The sequence below is a fragment of the Vicugna pacos genome, chromosome X (genome assembly GCF_048564905.1).
Source record: "Vicugna pacos chromosome X, VicPac4, whole genome shotgun sequence".
NCBI lineage: Eukaryota > Metazoa > Chordata > Mammalia > Artiodactyla > Camelidae > Vicugna > Vicugna pacos.
This window is the reverse complement of record NC_133023.1, coordinates 99275921-99302274: the sequence shown is the minus strand read 5'-3', so window position 1 is coordinate 99302274 and position 26354 is coordinate 99275921.

The following is a 26354-nucleotide window of genomic DNA, read 5'->3' as shown; positions in this document are numbered from 1 at the left end:
CTAAGTGGGAATAAAACAATAAGAAAGAATAAAAAAGCAGAGAGCTTTATAAGAAGATGGAAGAAGTAAAACCAAACATAATGTTAGTGATGATAAATTAAAATTAATTAAATTTCTTATTAAAAGAAAAGTACTCTCAGGCTCTCAGTTGTTTTATACTGTGATGAGCTACTTACAAGAGACACAGTGACATTAAGATGTAGAAAGGACACACACACACACACACACAATGCAGGTTACAAGATTAACGTTCAGAAATCAGTTGCATTTCTTTATACTAATGATGAATCAACAGGAAAAGAAAGTAAAGAAACAATCCCTTTTAAAATAGCACCCAAAGTAAGAAAATACTTAGGAATAAGTCTAGCCAAGGACGTGAAAGAATTATACACAGAAAACTGTAAACCACTGATGAAGGAAATTAAAGAAGATTTAAAAAAATGGGAAGATATCCCATGTTATTGGATTGGAAGAATCAATATTGTTAAAATGGTCACACTGCCCAAGGCAATCTACAGATTTAATTCAATCCCTATCAAATTACCCAGGACATATTTCACAGAAGTAGAACAAATCATAAGAAAATTTATATGCAACCATCAAAGACCTAGAATTGCCAAAGCATTATTGAAGAGAAAGAAAGAGGCTGGAGGAATAACTCTCCCAGACTTCAGACAATACTATAGAGCTACAGTCATCAAGACAGCATTGTATTGGTACAAAACGAGACATATGGACCAATGGAACAGAATAGAGAGCCCAGAAATGAACCCACAAACTTTTGGTAAACTCATCTTCGACAAAGGAGGCAAGAATATACAATGGAATAAAGACAGTCTCTTCACCAAATGGTGTTGGGGAAACTGGACAGCAGCATGGAAAGCAATGAAGCTAGAACACTCCCTTACACCATACACAAAAATCAACTCAAAATGGATCAAAGACTTAAACATAAGACAAGATACAATAAACCTCGTAGTAGAAAATATAGGCAAAACATTATCTGACATACATCTCAAAAATGTTCTCCTAGGATAGTCTACCCAAGCAATAGAAATAAAAGCAAGAATAAACCAATGGGCCCTAATGAAACTTACAAGCTTCTGCACAGCAAAGGAAACCAGAAGTAAAACAAGAAGCCAACCTACGGAATGGGAGAAAATTTTTGCAAGTGAAACCGACAAAGGCTTGATCTCCAGAATATATAAGCAGCTCATACGACTCAATAAGAAAAAAATAAACAACCCAGTCCAAGAATGGGCAAAAGACCTAAACAAGCAATTCCCCAAGGAAGACATACAAATGATCAATAGACACATGAAAAAATGCTCAATATCACTAATTGTCAGAGAAATGCAAATCAAAACTACAATGAGGTATCACCTCACACCAGTCAGAATGGCCAGCATTCAAAAATCCACAAATGACAAATGCTGGAGAGGCTGTGGAGAAAAGGGAACCCTCCTTCACTGCTGGTGGGAATGCAGTTTGGTGCAGCCACTGTGGAAAACAGGATGGAGATTCCTCAAAAGACTAGGAATAGACTTACCATATGACCCAAGAATCCCGCTCCTGGGCTTGTATCCAGAAGGAACCCTACTTCAGGATGACACCTGCACCTCAATGTTCATAGCAGCACTATTTACAATAGCCAAGACATGGAAACAGCCTAAATGTCCATCAATGGATGACTGGATAAAGAAGATGTGGTATATTTATACAATGGAATAATATTTAGCCATAAAAATGACAACATAACGCCATTTGCAGCAACATGGATGCTCCTGGAGAATGTCATTCTAAGTGAAGTAAGCCAGAAAGAGAAAGAAAAATACCATATGAGATCGCTCATATGTGGAATCTACAAAAAAAAAAAAAGAACATAAATACAAGGCAGAAATAGACTCATAGACATAGAATACAAACTTGTGGTTGCCAAGGGGGCGGGGGGTGGGAAGGGACAGACTTGGATTTCAAAATGTAGAATAGATAAACAAGATTATACCATACAGCACAAGGAAATATATACAAGATCTTGTGGTAGCTCACAGCGAAAAAAAAATGTGACAATGAATATATATATGTTCATGTATAACTGAAAAATTGTGCTCTACACTGGAATTTGACACAATATTGTAAAATGACTATAACTCAATAAAAAATGTTTAAAAAATCACAAGAATGGGGTTTTAAGGTATTATGGAGCCTATTAACTATTTTATGACCCTTTCAATCATGTATACTAGAGCTTTCAAATTTACCACTGGTCTACTCTCAACTTCCTCTAAAAGAAATCACCCAGTACATAGGCCCTCAAAAGAAAGCCACTGGGGGATATGATTTTTACCCACTTACCCATTGTTTCCTGGCCAATTAGACCACAGAGAGACCCTTGACACAGTGGCTGCCAATCCATACGCTAGGTGATGAACTAAGGCACAACGTGATGCAAAAAGATGAGGTAGCTCAGGGGAATTTCTTGCTTGAGAATTGAAACTTACAAATGAAATTAAAAAGAAAAAAAAAGGAAAAGTTAACTGAGACAATTACTGATGAAAGTCACTGTAAAGCACATGAGTGAATCTGAGCCTGAGTAAGCCAGAACTGACCTGTTGCAGCTGAAGTTGTTATGGAAGCTATTTAGTAGATCATGGAACAGAAGATAAGCCCAAAGAGAAGCAGGAGACCCAGGAGGAAGAGCTGCAAGTTCCTAAAGAGATTTCCTCGTCAGCTTCTGAATTCCTGTCCTGGTCCACAAAGAACCACCATATTGTTGTGGTAGATTAAATAAATGCATTAGTTTTTTCTATTACTGGACAACATATTGTCACAAGCTTAGTAGCTTAAAAATACACATAATTGTATAATTTCTGTGGGTCAGCAGTCTGAGTCTAACTTAATTACAACCTTTCCTCAGCTTCTCACCAGGCTACGGTCAAGGTGTTGGCCAGGCAGCATTCCCTTCTGTAGCTAGGAGTCCTCTTCCCATTCAGGTCATTGAAATAATTCAGTTCCTTGTAGCTGTAGGTAATTGTAGACCTATTTTCTTGCTGGCTGTAGGCCACGGACCATTCTGAGTCCCTAGAGACCTGACATTTCTCTGCCACATGTTCTGCCCTTTGGACAGCTCACAATATGGATATTTGATTCTTCAAGATCAACAAAAGAATTTCTTGCTCCAGTCTGCTAAGATGGAGGCAGATATCATGGGAGGCATCGCATCCTCTTTGCCATACTATATTGGTTAACAGCAAGTCACAGGTCCTGTTGCACTCACTCAGGGGGAGGGTATTACTTAAGGGTGTAATTCATTGGGGGTCAACTTAGGGTATGTCCACCACAGTGAGCCCTTGCTACATGCAATCAAAGGTGGCTTAAACTTTGTGAATAACAAAGCTTTAACAAAGAGATACAGTGACACTCATACATTCTCTCTTTTTGATTTACTTTCTATCAACATCTACCCACTTTTGACAGAATATAAGAAACCATTTTTTCATTAACATAATTTCTTTCTTCATGGAATACTAGTCGGCAATAACTAGAGGTCTGAACCTCAGAAGGTTGGTTAAACTGGCTGAGGAGGCATGCACTCTGTTTAATTAACCATTATTCATCAATTTGATTTAAATCAGGTTTCAGATATTGCATTGCTACTTAATAAGTTGAATTCATGCTCTGAGAATCACTAATAGAAAAGCTCACCTTTATCCCTGACCTGATTTTATCAAACATAAAATAGAGGGGGAATGCTTGAGCAAATATGAAGCTACCGTGAAAAATTAAATGGTTTCCGAATCTAAAATACAAACAAGCAGCTGTTTTGTAGAAACACATTTTATTGCTTTTTTTAAATGAAGCATTTCTCTTTACTAATTTAGACTAAATAAAAGATGCAGTGGCTAATTGCAAGAGCCTTGATTTTACTTTCAGGAAAGTAACAACCATTCAATAGACAATGAATATGAAGCCTAAGTCATATAAAATGGCTATTTTAGCATACTTCCTCAAAAGATAGGGTTTCATTGTATTTGAAAGCTTGACTCCAATGCAATCTCTAAGTCTGAAGCAATTAATAAAATATGCTTCTTATATAAAATCGCAGTACTAGTAGGAAAAAGAGGAAGATGACTTGTAAATATCAAATTCATGGGACCTATTTATTTGTGTATTTATTCATGGAAACGAAACTCATAAACCTAAAAGTATACCTACTTATTTACTTAAAAAGATCAATTTTCCTTATCTAAATAACCTCAGATATCATTATCTTAAAACGTTTCTCTTTCTGCAAGAAAATATTTTGTGTAACCTTAAATGTCAAGTACTTCCACACCTCCACAATCCTAAAAAGTTAGTGGCTACCTCTTTGAAAATATTGAGTCAGAATTAGACTGACACCAAATCTCTATGTAATATGCACCCTGCTTGTTGATATATCCTGAAGACAGTGCACAGACAAGAAAGGATACAGTTCTTGCTCTGAAGTAGTTTGCAATCAAGTTAAAAAGTCATCATCAACAAAGACAATGGCATTATCAATGTGAAGATGAAATGATGACTTACAAATCCAAATATAAGAGAAGTGACAACGCAGTTCACAAACCCACGTTCAAAGGAGTTCCAGAAAATAACTGCAGGATTTCAGATGAAGGAGAGTCATTGGGAGGAATGGGTGATATACTGAATAGAGCATCAGTCAAGTCGCTAGAAGGAGTTTTCCATTTCTAGTTTTGTGACCAGCTAGTTGCATGACCTACAAAAATCTACTTTCTTTCCTTGGTTTCAATTGTTTCATTTATTAAATGAAAGCTACAGCTATCATGGATGGTATATATACTTCGTTCCAACTCTAAAAATCTATGCTCTGATCATGGCTATGAAAAGCTTAATAAAGTAAGGATGATAAGGCATTGAGCTGGGTCTTGTTGAATTTGATTTGACCAGACCAGAGGATAATCATTGGAAGGGAAAGTGCCTAACCCAAGATGTAGATGTACGTACAACGAGGTTTAATTAAATAGAACTCATCAATACAGAATCAGTATTTTTTCCTAATTTTCCTGATTGTGAAAACACATTTTAGTTTACTTTTGTTCACTGACTATAATGAAAACTCTTTTTGAGATACCTAAGCTTCATTTCCCCAACAACAACCAACATTCTAACATTGGAAAGTGACTCTAAATAGACTCCCAGCATATCACTTCAAATGAACTGTAGTTTACTTAAAGTAAGACACACACAAAATCCCAGAAACACTGTCTTCATGGTGGATCTCAGATCAGATCTATTAATTTTCAGTTTTTCTATTTGAACGTTAAAATGAGGAAAGAAAAATGCACAATCTAGACTGATCAGAATATTTCTCTATTCAGAAGTGCCAGGTCCTAGTCTTTATTAAATTTGTCACTTGATGAATTAAATATAATTATAATGAACTCACTTGGGATTTGATTATAATCTGTGGAGTTTTTCTTTCCAATTATATAGCTTCATATTAACTCTTAAATGTAAATGTGTAACCTTTTTCTAAAAGACTAGAGAGCCACACTCCTCCGAGCAGTTTGCAGAAATGTTATTTAAAAGGATCTTGAAGACTACATAAGACTCTCATTAAGTCTAACAACAGCACTCAGAAGCAGGTAAGTGGCCCCAATTATTATTCTTTTTTCATAGGTTGACAGTTCCAGACCCAGATCCATCCTAAAGGATTCAAGGCACTGCTAAATCGTCTGTTGGCTTTTGTCTCTTCCTTGTGCTCTTATTGGTCCAATCACTAGAAGCTCATTCTTAGCCATTAAACGGAAAAAGTGGCCAATGAAGATTGTGGGAAGAGTCTGGCTCTGTCATTTCACCAAATGATTTGTTAATCTTAAACCTCATGTAACATGAAAAAAAAAACCCTGAATATTTCTGAATGGCTGAATGTATACATGAGCAAAGAGGTGATGCCCATTTTTCAATGTTACAGGATATTTAAGGGAAATTTGTTTTATTTCTTTGTTCATTCACTAATCCATTCATTCATCATAATTTTGGCTTATCCCTTCAAGTGTCCGTATAGTATAGCAATCAGACAATCTGTGAAAATATTCTCTAACTTTATTTTCAGAAAGCTTATAAAATGCATTTTACTTTTTTGGAAACTTCTTTTTATTAGAGGTTGAGCTTTCTTCACTATCTGAATTTGAAGTTAAAGATTCATTTTGTACATTTATTTATCCGTATCATAACAGTATGCCAAGCCTGATGCTAGACAGTGGAAAGAATACAGAGTGCAAGGTCTGAGGGCCTACCTCAGAAATCTCAATGTACTATAGGAAGCAGACCAATTTTTAAGTCATATAGTAGAATTTAAAAAAAAAAAAACTAAGTAAAGCATGTACAAATTGCTAAGGGAACCCAGAAGATGGAGTAGTCTTATGTCAGTAGAGAAGGTCAACAAGGCTACTTCTCTATACTTGTCCCAGAGGCACAATTTATATTGCAGTCCATGTGTTATGGACTCCTACAGAGTGGCAGTATTTGAAGGAAATACCTAGAAAAGATTTTCATGAGGAGGTAGCATATAAGTTTGAAGAAATAGCAGAAGTTCACCACCCAGAGAATTAGAAAGAGGGCTTTGCGGCCATGAATATACCAACTTCAAAGATGTGCACATGTGAAAGAACAAGTCACATCTGTTGAATGGAGACTCTGGTGTTTAAGCATGTCCCTAGAGATGAGAATGATGAAGTTCCAGGAAGAGGGACAATCACAGAAGCAGCATGTTGAGAGAGAACATGGCATATCAGAAAGTGGCAAGAAGTTTGTATGGCTGTAACTTTACGTGAGTAGGAGTGACATAACAGTCTTTCAATCTTCAAAGGTTGAATGAGAGGAGGAAGGGTAGGAATTTTGCTTTAAAGTCCATCTGTTGGCAAAAGGAGACCATTCAATGACTTCTTAGAAACAGAAATGATTTGGTCCAGTTAGTGTGTTTCATCAGCCTATTAGTTGTGTGGAGAATGAATAGGTGGGACAAATAAGAGTGACGACAGTAGGACAATGTGGAGATCAGAGGAATAAATGAGTATTAGAGTCCAATAAACTTACACCTAAATTTCAGCCACTCACCACTCCAAATCATTTATTCTGAAACCTCAGTTTCCTGGTGTATAAAATGGAGTGTATGTTAATCATTAGCTTGTATGTGATGATTTAGTGAAATAAAATTTATTAGCACCAAGAATCTAGTCAAATGGTTGGGTTATCAATGGATAGTTACCAACAAGGAAGATATATACATACAATGAGTTCAATAATGTTTCATAGCAACAGTGAGAAATGTCTATGTGAAGTAATCATGGAGCAGTATGGAGAACATATATTTATCTAATGTAAGTACAGATATTGTCCCTAAAAATGTTGTGGAAATTGACATTTATATCAAATTTTGGCCTATTTAAGTTAATTCTTACTAGGTTATATTTTAATAGCATTTTAGTTATTGTTCTTTTAATAACGTCCAGATAGATGTCCATAAAATGTTACTATCTTAGAGAGAAATTAATGCAACATCAATCATTCCTCTGGCCCTTTGATTGCCTTTGGCCTAGACTCTACCTGTGAGGTTTCAGAAAATTTACAAGTCCTTGGTGGAATCCCTGGTCTTCAAAGCAAGCAGGACATCAGCAAGCAGCTCCTGCACCATTTGAGAATATGTCAGGGAGAATGTTATGGAACAATTCCTTGCAGTCTGCAGATGCCCCTGGTTATGCATACTGCTGACCTCGTTCCTAACGCCACACCCCCAGGCTGGGAATATAAAGATTTAAAGTAAGGGTCCCAGAGTTAAGTTCTCCATCACCAGGCACAGATTTAAATTTTGATTTGACACAGTACAACATTAGCGTTTGCTTTATTCACTGAAGATATAATGTCCCTTCAAATTTGTTTGAATTATCCATGGGCAGTGAAGAATGGAAAGGAAATTTATTTATGCAATGGTTCTCTCAATATCTCCTATAAGGAAGAAACCTGAATATATATTTCATGGTAAATTTTTATCATAGAACACTTTATAAAATATATTGAAAATAACTCTATAGAAAAGAATCAGATATATGTGTAGCTATATTCTGCTGCTTAATTTTCTACATTTCTCTTCCCCTTGTCTCCTTACTCTCCCAGTTGACAGGCTGTGAAGCTAAATTATTTAGAACATCTTTTATAGAGAGTGTTGGGTATCTATACCACTCTATACCAATGGCTTTTCTGTCTACTCCATTACAAAACCACCTTATCATCTGTAAAAGAAACAATATCTCACCTTGACATTCAGCCTCATCTTGAGAGCAGATCCTATATTGTTTGGCTCTTATATCTTTTAATGACCAATGCATGAAAATCTATGGTAACATCAACTTTTTCACACTTACTAAATGGCTTTTGAGGATCATAATATACCTACTAACTCCTGCTAGGGAGAATTTGCATGAGCTTGTTATCTGAGATGATAAAGCCATTATGAATGTGTCTTAACTCAACCATGGCCCAGTAGGTTAATGAAATGACTCTCAAGCTAAATAAGGAGGGAATGGGAAAATGTTAGAAAAAGGGAATTTGCTCTACTGAGAAAAGACGGATGAACAATCTGGTTATGCCAATGTTCAGCACTGGAGCATCTCTATACTTAATAGCTAGACATTTTAGCCTTTCCAGTCTAATCCTACACACCGTGCCTTTTCATACCTTTCATGCGCTTAACCACTCAATATTCATTTCTCTGTGCTTCACTTCTCACAGTGCTCAGCAGTGTATGTATTAGGTACTGAGTAAATATCTATTGAATAGAAGAAAGAATATGCCTTCTTTAGGTGAATCTTTCACATATACTCTAAAATTGTACTCCTAATACTTTATATACTACTTCCGGGGTTAGTCACATGAACCAGTCAATCTTTGACTGCCCTGAAAGAGACAATAAGAGACATACTGTAGAAAGGCCCATGGCTTCCATTAACCTGTTTAGATACATGGAAACTCTTCATCTATTTAGATAATGTACCCTCCTGGGTCAAATTTCTCAAAGCTGTGCTCCCTGCTGTGCAAAAGAGACTTTCAATATGAGTTTATTTTATTGGTGCTAACTGCTTGCTTTAATGTTCTGGCCACTGCCAGTTCCAAAGCTTAATCAGCACACATCATTTTCCTCTTGATTTTCTTAAACAACCAGTGCCATTAATGTGGCTATGGAAAAAAATCTACTTAAATATGCAAAACTTGACTCTTCAGTGAGTAACCACCATATTTACTGATACAAAGGGGATCTTGGATTTTTGCAAAGCACTGAGTAACAGCTTGAATCAAATCGAAATGGAAGACATAAAGAAATCCCTCTCAACCCTCATTACTCTAGTGTGAGCTAATGAAAATAGCTGCTATTAATATTTGCTCTAATTTAAAAGACAAACACATGAAACCAAACATAAAAGAGAACTTCGCCTACTAGATGGGAAGCACTTATATAAGTGGAAATATCCAGCTGTTTGGTATCATTAGACAAGACTTCTGTATATTGGATATCCACAATTCCTATGTTTAGATGTTTGTCATAGTGAAGATATAGACAAAATACATTTGTTTCTTATGGAAAAGCAAACCTGGAAAATGTTACAATAGTAAGGAAACTTATTTCATTTGACCCAAAGCATAGTTGAACATCATTGTCACTTGGAGAAACACCTGAGTGACTCTAAACAGTAGCTATCCATCAGTCCTAGCAGCCAGGCTGATTAGCATTCTCTAGCTGCAATGTTTCATGGAAGTTAGCCCAGGTGTGAAAAAATAAAACACAATCAAGCTTTGGACACTTTGCCCAGACATTATAAAATAATTATACCATCTAAATAGGTAAGAAGTAATTTTTTGTATATAAAGGTGACAAAGGCAGTGATTACTGAGAGAAATCCTATGTGAAAAACAGATTATAATGTCAGCTTTCAAAACATCTCAGAAATTATGTGAAGAGATGTCAATACTGGCAGCAACCAATGCATATCTCTTTTATGACTCTTCATAAGAGTCTTTTGGAGTGATTTTAAAAGAATGCTATTTGGACCTTTTGTTTCCTTTGCATAAAGGAAACAGATTCACAGTTCACAATAAAGACTTGAAAATGGGTGTAAGTTAAAATGTGTCTTTTGAATTTCTGTTTCTGAAGGAGTTCATGCTAAAGTCACATTTTGATCTTCAAGAATATTTGAAAATAATAACACAAAAAGCAAAATTTTATCTGTTACATAATATATAAGTACCTTTAGGCAGGTTAAATGATGCTTATGCCCTTAGGAAATGACTGGACAATGATTCTTATGATCTGGTGGAGTTCTTCAGTCAACAGATCATCTATACTCTAAATGATAAGTATGTGACAAAACTTAAATTTCATGCCAGAGGCTGTTGCCTCGTGCCATCGGGGATTTGTGGGAGTCATTTGCCTAGTCTCTGAAGCCTGACTAATGCCACTAGCACAGCTTGCATCTCATGGAAATGCTCTTATACTGGGTGTTGGTAGTACAGAGACCACTCTGAAACACTTAGCCATATTGTTCCTTCTCATTCAATGAATATAATAAAAAAAAACTGCACAATAGAAACCAAAAAGAAAGTTTTGTTCAACTGCAAGAACACTTTTCTTTTTTTTTTTTAGCATTATTACTCAATATGAACAGTGCCCAAGGAGGAGATGCTAAACTCCCAAACCTCAAAACATTCTTCCTTATTTTTTAATTCTTTTTTTTCCTTTTGTTATGTCTCTTTGATATCCCAGAGTCTAAATCACTGCTGGAGGTAGAGATGGGGGTGCTGTTTTGACTCACAGAAATACAAGAGTACAAATGGAAATTCTATTAATAATTGCACACATTTATGTTGTTTTGAGGCGTGACTGAAGTGGAGTGCCTTCTACATCAAAAAGTACCCTACTTAAGTATTGAAAATTCTAAAACACCATTATCCTATTGAACAGTCTGAACGATAGAGAACTTAATAAACCCAGAAGCATCGCACTCCATATGAGGAGGGGCCTGCATATCAGAAAGTACTCCTAATGTTGAGAAGCCATTTTTCTACATAGAAATAAATGTAACACACTTGGTAAGTTATGAACTGTAAAAGGTAGAAGAGGATAATTACTGCCTTCTTTTAAATAATTTATTTATAGAGGAGGTGACCAAGAAGATGGCATAGAAAGACCCTAAACTCACCTCCTCCCAAGGACACACCAAATTACAACTACTTACAGAGCAACATCTGTGAGAACCACATGAAGACTAGCAGAAAATATTTTCTACAACTAAAGACTAAAGAAGAAATTACAAGACAGGTAGGAGGAGCAGAGATATGGTATAGTCAAGGCTCACAAATGGGAGGAATATCACAATCATAGGGGGATTCCCCAAGGAATGAGAGGTCTGAGCCCTAATTGGTCTCCCCAGCCTAGGGGACCTGCATTAGGAAGGTGAGTCCCCAAAATGCCTGTATTTGAAACCAGTGGGGCTTATTTTCAGGAGAGCCAGAGGGCTGTAGGAAACAGAAATCTCACTCTTAAAAGGTGTGTACAAAATCTCACACACTTCAAGTCCCAGCACAGAGGCAGTAGTTTGACAGGCTCCTGGGTCAGACCCACTTGGAGAGCTTCTCAGTGAGTCAAGTAGCATCTGGGACTCCCCCTGGGGACATAGACAGTGGTGGCAGCTCAACCACTGACATTTTAGAATCTAGCCTCTTAGCACCAGGAGATTATCTACCTATCAGTGGGCTGGCACCAGTCCTGAGACTGGTTTCTGAAGGAGTTCGTAGTAAAGTCACATTTTAATCTTCAAGAATATTTGAAAATCATAATACAAAAAGCAAAATTTTATCTGTTACATAATGTATAACTACCTTTAGACAGGTTAAATGATGCCCCCCAGCCCACACAGGCAGCTATGCAGGGACCTGCCCCCACCCACCAGTGGGCCAGCAAATATTAACAGACATAAAAGGAGAAATTGACAGTACCACAATAACAGTAGGGGACTCTAGCACCCCACTTACATCAATGGACAGATCCAAGCAGAAATTAAATAAGAAAACACTGTCTGTAAATGGCATATTAGATTGAATTAACTATATATATATAAAACAGTCCATCCAAAAGCAGCAGAATACACATTCTTTTCAAATGCACATGGACATTCTCCAAGACAAATCACATACTAGGCTACAAAATAAGTCTCCTTAAATTTAAAAAGATTGAAATCATATCATGCATCTTTTCTGACCACAATGGTATCAGAAAGAGAAATTAAGAAAATAATCTCATTTACAATTTCATCAAAAATAATAAAATACCTAGGAATAAATCTACTCAAAGAGCTAAAAGACTTGTACTCTGAAAACTTCAAAATATTGATGAAAGAAATTTAAGACAACACACACAAATGGAAAGATAGCTCATGCTCATGGATTGAAAGAATTGATATTGTTAAAATGAACATACTGCTCAAGGAACTCTACAGATTCAAAGCAATCCCTATTAAAACACCAAAGGCATTTTTCACAGATCTAGAACAAATAGTCCTAAAATTTACATGGAAACACGAAATACCCTGAATAACCAAAGCAATCTTGAGAAAGAAGAACAAAGCTAGAGATATCATGCTCCCTGATTTCAAACTATACTACAGAGTTAGAGTCATCAAAACAGTATGTAACTGGCAAAAAAACAAAACAAAGCAAACAACAACAACAGCAAAAACACCCCGCCTAGATCAATGGAACAGAATACAGTGCCCAGAAATACACCCATGCTTATGAGGTCAATTAACCTATGACAAAGGAGGTAAGAATATACAATGGGGAAAAGACAGCATCTTCATTAAACAGTGTTGGAAAAACTGTACAGCCACATGCAAAAGAATCAAACCAAACTACTTTCTCACACCATATGTAAAAATAAACTCAAAATGGATTAAAGACTTAAGTGCAAAACCTGAAATCATAAAATTTGTAGAAGAAAATACAGTCAGTGTGTTCTTTGATTTTGGTCTTAGCAATATATTTTTGTATTTGTCTCCTCAGGCAAGGGTAATAAAAGCAAAAATAAACAGACAGGACTACATCACACTAAAAAACTTTTTCACAGTGAAGGAAACTATCAACAAAATGAAAAGGCAGCTTTTTGAATTGGATAAGATATTTGCAAATGATACATCTGATAAGGAGTTAATATCTAAAATATGCAAATAACTAATACAACTCAACATGAAAAAAAATGAACTAATTTAAAAATGGCAGGGGACCTGAATAGACATTTTTCCAAAGAAGACGTACAGATGGCCAACAGTCACATGAAAAGATGCTCAATATCCCTAATCATCAGGGAAATACAAATCAAAGCCACAAGTCAGAATGACTATCATCAAAATGACAACAAATAACAAGTGTTGGTGAGGATGTGGAGAAAAGGGAACACTTGTGCACTGTGGTGGGACTGTAAATTTGTGCAGTCTCTATAGAAAACATCACAAATTTTCCTCAAAAAATTAAAAAAGGAACTGTTATATGGTCCAGTAATTTCATTTCTGGGTATTTACCTGAATAAAGCAAAAGCACTCATTTGAAAAGATACATATGCACCAATGTTCATTGCTGCATTTTTTACAATAGCCTAGATATAGAAGCAATTTAGGCACTTCCGGGCAAGATGGCGGAGTAGAAGGACGCTTGTAAGCCACCCTCTCCCACAAATACACCAAGACCCACATCTACAGACCCACTCAGCCAACCAGAGCACCTGCAGAACTCCAACAGATCATCGCCCTTTTCAAAAGATAAAGACGCCAAAAATCTGGCAGGAGAAAAGGAAAAAAGAAAGAACAAAAGGCAAAGCAGTGCGGGACGGGTCCCGCGGGGAGGGAGCGGCAAAGGAGGACTGGCGCTCGCTCGCTGGGTCTCCCCTCTCCACCTGAGAGGCCAGCAGGACGGAGGGGGAGCCTCCGAGGCTCGGATCTGTACAGAGCAGCCCTTGTCTGACAGAACTAAGTTAAACGGGCACAGAGCGTCCCCCCGACACCCAGCCTGAGACGCGGGCCGGCAGCAGCGGGCAGGGCCAGGCTGCATAATCTGGGCGGAGGACGGGGGCGGCTGCACGGAGGAAACTCCGGGGGACTGCAAGGGGCTGGGCGCCGGGGCTGTGGGTGTACAGGACAGAACAACCTGGGCCCTCCATAGAACAGCAAGGTTGATGTGCTCTCGGGGAAAGGGTGCATACCCCCATCTCTGAAAACACGCAGAAACTTTTCAGGGGAAGAGGGGCGGGGCCCAGGCAGAGCCGCCATATTCCCCGGCGCTTAGCACCCAGGCGGGGGCAGAGACGAAACCTGCGTCCGTACCGAAGGGCTTAGCAGCCTCAAGGGCCAGACTGAGACGGGACTACAGCCCGGGGCAGGTGGGATCTTTCCATCCTGGTCCCTCGGAGAACTTGCTCCACAAAGACAAACAAGCATCTGGGTCTTGGCTCGGAGCAGGGACAAGGCTGCCCCTGGGTCTTCCCCGAGCCCACCCGCAGAGCGCGGCCAGGGCGGAGCGCGCAGCCGCACAGAGCAGCGGAGCTACCGGCGGCGCAGGCGGGGGGGGGGGGGAGAGCGGCTCCCCGCCTGTCGGGCAGGAACACAACCCCTGACCGAGGTGCTGGGAGGGGGCACGACCCGCCCTCCTGCCTGGCCAGTCTGCAACATCTGTCTGCGGCATCCAGAGGGACAGTGACCCGCCCGCCCGCAGCAGAGGAGAGCTGCATCTGACCCCGTGTTAGGAGGAGGCGCGATCTGCTTGCCGACAGGTGCTGGGAGCAGCACAGAAGAGGGCGCCAACGGAGGGCCTATGAAAACAAGCTGAGCTTCCAAAACAGGACGAAGACAGAAGGACATCACATTAAAAGCACACACACTCCAGGAGAACACCGACAACCCCCCCTTTTTTTTTTTTTTCTTTTTTGGTTTTTGTCTTGCTTTGTTTTGTTTTTTTGTTTTCTGTTTTTGTTTCTGTTTTGTTTTGTTTTAATCTGTTTTTACCTGTTCTATTTTCAATTACTCTTTTAATTTTTACTTCTTAATTCATTTCTATTTCTCTTCGGTTTTGATGTCCTGTTATTGATTAGACACAGGCTTCAAACACATATATTCATCTCCCCACCCCCCCCTTTTTTTTTTTAAGGTTTTAAAAGGACTTCTCCACCCGATTAATACTCTGCTTCAACCCGCTCTTCTATTATTCATTATACATTGTTTTCAAACCCTCTTTCTCCCTTCTTTTAAAAATCTTTCTCTCTCTCTTATTCTTTTCTTTTTTTTTCTTTTTTCTTTTTTTTCCCAAGTTCTATTCCTAAATAGGCATTAGATAGATAAAATCCTTAAGATCCAAAATAGACAACTGATACTTCATAAACCACAGTGCCAGAGAGGTATGAGCAAGATGAAGAAGCAGAGAAACCTTTCCCAATTAAAAGAACAAGAGGAATCCCCTGAAAGAAAGATCAATGAAATAGACATCGATAGCCTACTAGATCAAGATTTCAAAAAAGGAGTGATCAAATTGCTGAAGGAATTAAAAGAGATAATGCTTAGAGAAATAAAATATGTCAAAAATGAAATTGAAGCTATAAAGAAGAGCCAAGTAGAATGGGAAAACTCAATGACAGAGATGAGGAATGATCTAACAGCTGTGCAAAGCCGACTAGTTAATGCAGAGGAACGAATTAGTGATCTAGAAGACAGGGCAATAGAAAGAACCCATCCAGAAGAACTACAAGATAAGCAAATAAAAAATAATGATAATAGCATAAGGGACCTATGGGATAATATAAAGCGTCCCAATCTTCGCATAATAGGGGTCCCAGAAGGGGAAGAAGGATCAAAGGCGATTGAAAAGGTTTTTGAAGAAATCATGACTGAAAACTTCCCAAACTTAAAGAAGGAATCAGATATCCAAGTACAGGAAGCTCAGAGGGTCCCAAACAGGAAGAACCCAAATAGACCCACACCAAGACATATCATAATCAAGATGGCCAGAGTCAAAGATAAAGAAATGATTCTAAAGGCAGCAAGAGAAAAGCAAAGAGTGAACTACAAGGGAACCCCCATAAGGCTCTCAGCTGATTTCTCTACACAAACACTACAGGCCAGAAGGGAGTGGCAAGATATATTCAAAGCCCTGAATGAGAAAAAGATGCAGCCTAGGATACTTTATCCAGCAAGGCTATCCTTTAGGATAGAAGGAGAAATAAAGAGTTTCACAGACAAAAAAAAGCTGCAGGAGTTTAGCAACACTAAACCCATGCTAAAAGAAATATTGAAAGGGCTATTCTAAATAGAAAAGCAGCAGGTTGCTACAGAAATGAGAAACGTAAAACTGGAAAGGTGATAACTCATGAATTACAAATAAAGAAAACACGAAATTATAAAAGAAGACATACAAATCACTGAGAGTGGGAGAGGGAGGCAGGGAAATATAGAATTTTTTTTCTTTCTTTTTTAAATTTTTTTAACAGTAGGATGGGTTTGAGATCATGTTATTATCAGTTTATTAAAAACGGGTATAGGTTAATAGATTTACAAAAAAGGGTAACCACAAGTCAAAAATTTACAAGGGAGTCACAAAAATTAAATAAAATCCATGATAATACAAAGGAAAATTACCAAACCACAAAAGGAAGAAGAAAGGAACAAAGAGGATATACCAATTCAACTGCAAAGATAAGTTCAAAATGGCAATAAACACACATCTATCATTAATTACTGTAAATGTTAATGGACTAAATGCTCCAGTCAAAAGACATAGGGTGGCAGAGTGGATAATAAAGCAAGAACCTTCAATATGCTGCATACAAGAGACCCACTTTAGGGAGAAGGACACATATAGATTGAGAGTGAAAGGATGGAAAAGGATATTCCATGCAAATGGAAAAGCCAAAAAAGCAGGTGTTGCAGTACTGATTTCAGACAAAATAGACTTTAAAACAAAGGCCATAAAGAAAGATAAAGAAGGACATTTTATAATGATTAAAGGAGTGATACAAGATGAAGATATTACACTCGTTAATATATATGCACCCAATATAGGAGCACCTAAGTACATACAAGAATTACTAACAGAGATAAAGGGGGATATTGATGGGAATACAATCATAGTTGGAGATTTTAACACTGCATTAACATCACTAGACAGATCTTCCAGACAGAAAATAAACAAGGCAACAGAGAAATTAAATACTACAATAGAAAAACTAGATTTGGTGGATATTTTCAGAGCTTTACACCCCCAAAAAATAGAATATACATTCTTTTCAAGTGCACATGGAACATTTTCCAGGATCGATCATGTACTTGGACACAAAAGAAACCTCAACAAATTTAAGAAGATAGAAATTATCTCAAGCATCTTTACTGACCACAATGCCATGAAACTGGAAATCAACAACAGAGAAACAAAGGAGAAAAAAAGAAAAGCATGGAGATTAAACAATATGTTATTGAAGAAACAATGGATCAATGAGGAAATCAAAGCTGAAATTAAAAAATACCTTGAGACAAATGATAATGAAAGCACAACCACTCAAAACCTATGGGACACAGCAAATGCAGTGCTAAGAGGGAAGTTTATAGCGATACAGGCCTTCCTCAAAAAAGAAGAACAATCTCAAATAAACAAGTTAACCCACCACCTAAATCAATTAGAAAAAGAAGAACAAAAAGCCCCAAAAAGCAGCAGAAGGAAGGAAATAATAAAGATCAGAGAGGAATTAAATACAATAGAGATTAACAAGACCATAGAAAAAATCAACCAAACCAAAAGTTGGTTTTTTGAAAAAGTAAATAAAATCGACAAACCTCTGGCCAAACTCACAAAAAAGAAAAAAGAGAGAGCACAAATTAGCAAAATAAGAAAGGAAAATGGAGAAATTACAACAAACAAAATAGAAATACAGAATATCATACGAGAATATTATGAAAAACTATATGGAACCAAACTGGATAACCTAGAGGAGATGGACAAGTTTCTGGAAACATACTGTCCACCAAAACTGAATCAAGAAGAAACTGAACACTTGAACAACCCGATCACTAGAAAGGAAATAGAAATAGCAATTAAAAGCCTCCCTACAAATAAAAGTCCAGGACCGGACGGCTTCACCGGGGAATTCTACCAAACATACAAAGAAGAACTCATACCAGTCCTTCTCAAACTCTTCCAGACGATTGAAAAGGAGGGAATACTCCCAAACTCTTTCTATGAAGCCACCATCACCCTGATACCAAAACCAGGCAAAGACACTACAAAAAAAGAGAATTATAGGCCAATATCACTGATGAACATAGACGCCAAAATCCTCACCAAAATTTTAGCAAATAGAATCCAACAACACATAAAAAAGATTATACATCATGACCAAGTGGGGTTCATCCCAGGGACACAAGGCTGGTTCAACATACGCAAATCAATCAATGTAATACATCACATCAACAAGAGAAAGGACAAAAACCACATGATCATCTCAATCGATGCAGAAAAAGCATTTGATAAAATTCAACACCCATTTATGATAAAAACTCTCGCCAAAGTGGGTATAGAGGGAACCTATCTCAACATAATAAAAGCTATATATGACAAACCTATAGCCAGCATAGTTCTCAACGGTGAAAAACTCAAAAGCTTCCCACTAAAATCTGGGACAAGACAAGGATGCCCACTATCACCACTCCTATTCAACATAGTCTTGGAAGTCCTAGCCACAGCAATCAGGCAAGAGAAAGAAATAAAAGGGATCCAAATTGGAAAAGAAGAGGTAAAAGTGTCATTATATGCTGACGACATGTTACTATATATAGAAAACCCTAAAAGGTCCACAAAAAAGCTACTAGAGCTGATCGAAGAATTCAGCAAGGTAGCAGGTTACAAAATTAATGTTCAAAAATCAGTTGCCTTTCTTTACACTAACGATAAATCAACAGAAAAAGAAAGTAAAGAAACAATCCCCTTTAAAATAGCACCCGAAGTAATATAATATCTGGGAATAAATCTAACCAAGGAGGCGAAAGAATTATACACAGAAAACTATAAACCATTGATGAAGGAAATTAAAGAAGACTTTAAAAAATGGAAAGATATTCCATGCTCTTGGATTGGAAGAATCAATATTGTTAAAATGGTCACACTGCCCAAGGCAATCTACAGATTTAATGCAATCCCTATCCAATTACCCAGGACATATTTCACAGAACTAGAACAAATCATAATAAAATTTATATGGAACCATCAAAGACCTAGAATTGCTAAAGCATTACTGAAGAGAAAGAAAGAGGCTGGAGGAATAACTCTCCCAGACTTCAGACAATACTATAGAGCTACAGTCATCAAGACAGCATGGTATTGGTACCAAAACAGACATATAGACCAATGGAACAGAATAGAGAGCCCAGAAATGAACCCACAAACTTTTGGTCAACTCATCTTTGACAAAGGAGGCAAGAATATACAATGGAATAAAGACAGTCTCTTCAGTAAATGGTGTTGGGAAAACTGGACAGCAGCATGTAAAACAATGAAGCTAGAACACACCCTTACACCATATACAAAACTCAACTCAAAATGGATTAAAGACTTAAACATAAGACAAGATACAATAAACCTCCTAGAGGAAAACATAGGCAAAACATTATCTGACGTACATTTCAAAAATTTTCTCCTAGAAGAAATAAAAGCAAGAATAAACAAATGGGACCTAATGAAACTTACAAGCTTCTGCAGAGCAAAGGAAACCAGAAATAAAACAAGAAGACAACCTACGGAATGGGAGAAAATTTTTGCAAGTGAAACCGACAAAGGCTTGATCTCCAAAATATATAAGCAGCTCATACGACTCAATAAGAAAAAAATAAACAACCCAATCCAAAAATGGGCAGAAGACCTAAACAAGCAATTCTCCAAGGAAGACATACAAATGATCAAAAAACACATGAAAAAATGTTCAATATCACTAATTATCAGAGAAATGCAAATCAAAACTACAATGAGGTATCACCTCACACCAGTCAGAATGGCCGTCATTCAAAAATCCAAAAATGACAAATGCTGGAGAGGCTGTGGAGAAAGGGGAACCCTCCTACACTACTGGTGGGAATGCAGTTTGGTGCAGCCACTATGGAAAACAGTGTGGAGATTCCTCAAAAGACTAGGAATAGACTTACCATATGACCCAGGAATCCCACTCCTGGGCTTGTACCCAGAAGGAAATCTACTTCAGGATGACACCTGCACCCCAATGTTCATAGCAGCACTATTTACAATAGCCAAAACATGGAAACACCCTAAATGTCCATCAACAGGTGACTGGATAAAGAAGAGGTGGTATATTTATACAATGGAATACTACTCAGCCATAAAAACCGACAACATAATGCCATTTGCAGCAACATGGATGCTCCTAGAGAATGTCATTCTAAGTGAAGTAAGCCAGAAAGAGAAAGAAAAATACCATATGAGATCGCTCATATGTGGAATCTAAAAAACAGAAACAAACAAACAAACAAAAACAAAGCATAAATACAGGACAGAAATAGACTCATGGACAGAGAATACAGACTTGTGGTTACCGGGGCGGGGGGGGTAGAGGGTGGGAAGGGATAGACTGGGATTTCAAAATTGTAGAATAGATAAACAAGATTACACTGTATAGCACAGGGAAATATACACAAAATGTTATGATAAATCACAGAGAAAAAAATGTGACAGTGTGTATATGTCCATGTATGACTGAAAAATTGTACTGAACACTGGAATTTGACACAACACTGTAAAATGATTATGAATCAATAAAAATGTAAAAAAAAAAAGAAGCAATTTATGTGTCTGTCAATAAAAAGAAAAAGATGCAGTATATATAGATACACAGTGGAATATTGCTCAGCCTTAAAACATGAAGTCTTGACATATGTGTAAACATGGATAGATCTAAAGGGAAAGATAGATCTAGATCCTAAGTGAAATAAGTCAGACAGAAAAAGATACCATATGATCTCACTTATATGTGGAATCTAGAAACAAAACAAACAAACAAAACAAAGGAGAACAGATTCATAGATACAGGAAACAAATTGATGATTGCCAAAGGGTGGGGAGTGGGAGGAGTGAAATAGATGAAGGGGATTAACAGGTACAAGATTCCAGTTATAAAATAAATAAGTCATAGGATGTAATATACTGCATGAAGAATATGGTCGATAATACTGTAATAATTTTGTAAGGGCATAGATGGTTACCAGATTTTTCATGGTCATCATTCCATAAGGTATGCAAATGTCAAATCACTAGATAATACACCCTAAACTAACATAATATTGTATGTCAACTATATTTCAATTTAAAAAACCCACATACATAGCATCTATAAATAAACCTTGAGTCTAACATCATGTTGTTGAATCACACTGCAATAACTATCAATTAATTCATCTTATTGTGGAGCACATATACTTCTGAATCAGGGTAGATGATGCTTTGAATACATTCAGAACCATATATTAGTGTGAGGACCCAAAGAAATAACAGTTGGCAAAAGCTGTTGCACAGTCCAGTGAAGCTAAAAGCATGGTATGGACACCTTGAACTCATCTGAAGGCATTTATTTTTCTGTAAATAAATTTGTACACAGCCCAAACACAAGTTTGTATCCATTAACTTATTTCACTGTTGGAAATAATGCAATGATCTCGACACACACAATGCCTCCACAACTTTTTTTTCATTCCCCAATATTCTAGCTAAACTGATTTACTCACTTTCCCCCTTGCACAATCTACCATGTTCCTCCATGCAGTATGCCCATCTCTTCATTCTTATACAATCCACCAAAAATGTATTTTACTTATTGTGTGCTAGGCACTTTTCAAGGTGTTGGGGATTCAGTGCAAAACAAAAAGACAAAAATTGCTGCCCTCCTCTAACTCATTCTAGTTAGGGAGAAACAGAATAATAAACACAATAATTCTGTCACAGGTCTTTTCGCCAGCTCCTCGTAGTGAAAGCTGAGAACAGGCTAAGGGTCTGTAAAGGGAATTATAATGTAGAACCCTAGATCTGCACATTACATAACTCTCTGTAGACTCTATACAGCTACTGGACACCTCGCAATGTTGCAGAGACCTTTTTATTGCCTCTCAACGATAGTGAAAATAACTTATTAATATCATTATATAAGCAATGGCTAAAATACATATAGCTCAAAGTGCTTTCTGTTAACTAATCTAATATCCACTGCAATCCTAGGTAAGTAGGAAAATCATTATTTCCATTTTCAGATGAGGAAACCGAGGCACAAACATATTTAGTAATTCCACCAGATCACCCAACAAGGAAGTAGCAGAGCCCATGATATTAACCACATATGATATCCTGCCTCCCATAGTTTGCTGGTAAATGTTCAAAAGCTGTCTCTCTTTCATGGGGTAGGGAAGTGGTTGATTTGTAGCACTTGTTGATTTCCATGGTGTTTTTCAAACGGAGTGTGATGCTAACCAGCTCACAAAATTCCTGAAAATGTAACAATCAGTATGAGCAGACCCAAGTATAATCACAGCTGCCTCCCAAAAGTAAACTTCTTGAGAGACATATCTTTCCTAGCCAAAATCAATGCCCAGGATGAAGAAATCATTCCCCAAAGGAAACTCAATCTACACAGGTTTAATTTTGTCCAATTGATGACAATTCTTTATGTAGTCTAGATTAATCACATTACAAATAAATTTTTTGTTATGTTTTCAACCAAACGTCAATTGATATAGTTGTCAAAAATAACAAGAAAGTATAGACTTTTCAATAAATGGTGCTGCGAAAACAGGACAGCTATATGCAAAAGAAAGAACTGGACCCCTATCTTACAGCATACACAAAAATCAACTCAAAATAAATTGAAGATTTGAATGTAAAACCTGAAACCATAAAACTCCTAGAGAAAAACATAGGGGGTAAGCTCCTTGAAATTGGTCTTGAAAATGATTGTTTGGATTTGACACCAAAAGCAAAGGCAACAAAAGCAAAAATAAACAGTGGAGTTACATCAAACTAAAAAACTTCTGCAAAGCAAAGGAGACCATCAACAAAATGAAAAGGCAACCCATGGAATGGGAGAAAATATTTGCAATTCATACATCTGATAAAAGGTAAATATCCAAAATATATGAAAAACTCATGTAGCTCAACAGCAAAAAAAGCACTCTGATTAAAAAGTGGGCAGAGAACTGAATAGATGTTTATTTCAAAGAAGACATTCCAAAGAAGGCCAGCAGGTGGATAAAAAGGTGCTCAACATCACTAATCATCGTATATAAAGTGTATCAAGCCAAAATGTACTCCTTAGCCTTATATACTGTTTTATGGCAATTATATCTCAATAAACCTGGGAAAAAATAGTATCTACCTTCCAACAAAAATGTAACCCTCTTTCAAAATGATAAATTAAAACCATCCTGATATTTAAAATGATAGCCCCTGCTTCCTCCAGCCCCTCTAGCCATCAAGGTTCCAGGATACCTTGTCACTTAATCTCAGTCTGGACACAAGGTTACCAGTTCCACTGGGGTGTTGGGAAGTCCATGTAAAGTCCAAGAGCAGGATGATATACATCCTTTATAAAGGATTGTATTTTTATTGGGCTCCAGTGCCTAATACAATACGTGGAACAGTGTAGGCACTCAGCAAGTGCTAGCTATTCTTATATATATTTGTTAACTATACATACTTAAGGAAACCAAATAGGCTGATTTATTCCATCATTCCAATAATCCCACCATAATTAGATTAAAACTCATCCCTAAGAAATAGCACCTTTTGTCATGAAGCTGAAATCGATTATAATATGTAATTAAATGTACCACAGTTCATAAAAAATATATTTATGTATGAGTATACACAAATATTTGTAGAATATATATGTGTGTGTATATACGTGTGTGTGTACCATCAAGGGAAAATCCGATAGGTGCCCAAAACTGACTAAATTATTATTTTATCAGAGGGAGCCACTTAATGAAGTTAATTAGTTGTTATACTATTGTCATTAAAATTAATTGACAGGACTTTCAATCGGATGTTCACAGCATCCTATTTTGTCAGCTATAAACACTGATTCTGCCTCCTAGATATATGGATATACGTGGCTGTAGCCACATTTGATCTTCACCAACCATAAGGTTCTCTCAGTATCAGATGCTTGCTGCCTAGACTCATTTTGTCATGGTAAGACAGTTTAATATTTCACACCACGATGCTAACTGTACTTCAAGGACAACCCATCTGAGCAAAGGATACTGCAAATCTTCATAGGATATGACAGATGGGAAATTGTCCAGTATTACTTATGTGAATGACCACTGCAGATTTAAGATGCTCTTCTTAGCCGTTTCCTCATTATTCATGTACCTTTTTACTAACCTCCTAATTCCTGGCCCTTTAGATGTCATTTAAGTATGTAACTTTATAGCCATGTCTTGTGCTTCTGTGAAAGAACCTACATATACACATTTTTCAGGATTATTTTAGATTAATGATGTGCTTTTCTCCTACCATAAGTGATTCACATTACAAGGGAAATGAACCATTCAGACATATGTTGCAGAAAAAGTAATTTTCCAGAGATACTAGTCACTTGATATAGTTTCCCCTTTTTCAATAATTTTTATTAAAAATAGAGTTTGATTCAAGAAAGAAAATATAGACTATGAATCAAACTTGAGAATGAAGATGTGAATTCCTCTCCTATTTCTGCAACAGACCTACTGTATAACCCTTGACTCCCATTTTCCTTTCCACCATCTTCTCTTTATCTCGTCCCTGGAGTTCATGTAGTAGCTTCCTTTCCAGTTTTCCAAAGTCCAATCTTGACACCCTGATGGGTATTACATACCACCATCAAATTTACTTTTACAAAGTGTTATTATTCTGTCTGTTCTCTTCAAAAGTCGATGGTTCCCAATTAACTACAGAATGCCACTAAAACATCTTAATTCGGTAGTCAAGGCAGCAGTTTCTCAATCTATGCTTTTACCTTATGTTCTACTTTGGCCAATGATCCAACTTACACTCAAAGACACAATCCCAATGAATATGTTGAGTGTGCTGCCATTTTTACCTGCCTTGCTCGGGTATTTTTACTTACCTCAGCAAAAGCATAGCACAGTGAAACAAGTAAATAGATTAAACTGTCCGAGTCTCAATTTCCTCAGCTCTGAAATCGAGATATCAACTCAATCCATGTAGGATAGTTGTGAAACCAACCACAATACATATAAATCATCACACACAGTCAATCTTCAAAGTTACTACTTTTACTTCTCCTTCCAGAGTTAAAACTCTGGAGGTAGATATACCTGGGTTAAGAGACTGGCTCTGTCACTTCTCTGCTGTGTGCCTTTGGGACAGTTGCTTCTCTGCGTCTCAAGTTGCTCTGTAAAATAGAGAAGTAGCAGTACTTCTCAATGAATTAGTCCTTTGAAACATTCCACACTGTGTAAAAAATATGATTTACTTAATACTCCTGGTTATCACTATCCTCTTCTTTCAATTCCTGCTCCAATGACTTTCTGCAAGATGCCACTCCTCAAAAGTAACTTCTTTCTGCTTTGCAACTGTGTAAAACCTCTATTATTTCTTTACACAACAGATGGTCTCTAGACTGGTCCCACTAAGTCCAACACAGCTGTTTCCCTCACAATGTACTACACATCCACCAGAATAACCAAAAAAAAGAAACAGAAAAAGAAAAAAAGAGAAAACTGACAATAAAAAGTACTGGTAAGGATGTAGAGCAATAGTAATTTCCATATATTGCCAGTGGGAGTGTAAACTTTGAAGAACATTTTGACTTGCCTGCAGAAGATGAATATTTGCATACTCTATAGTCTAACAAAGTGACATTCAACAGACATGTGAACAGATGTTTACCAAAAGATATGTAAGATAATATTGATAACACCATTCAGAGGAGTCCCAAAGTAGAAATACACTAATGTCCACCACTCAGAATCAATCACTAAATTGTGACACAGTCATATAATAGAGGACTATATAGGAATTAAAAGGATGAATTTCACAAACATAATGTTAAGCAACTCGTGGATCCATTGTACACTTTAATAAATCTAAGACAGAATTATGGAATCTAAGTTAACTTATTTTTTCAATATCTTGAAAGAGTCTTATATTTCATCATCCCAGAAAGTATTTCATCATTACTTATGATTATTCAACAAAAATTCTGAACTATGTTAACAAAA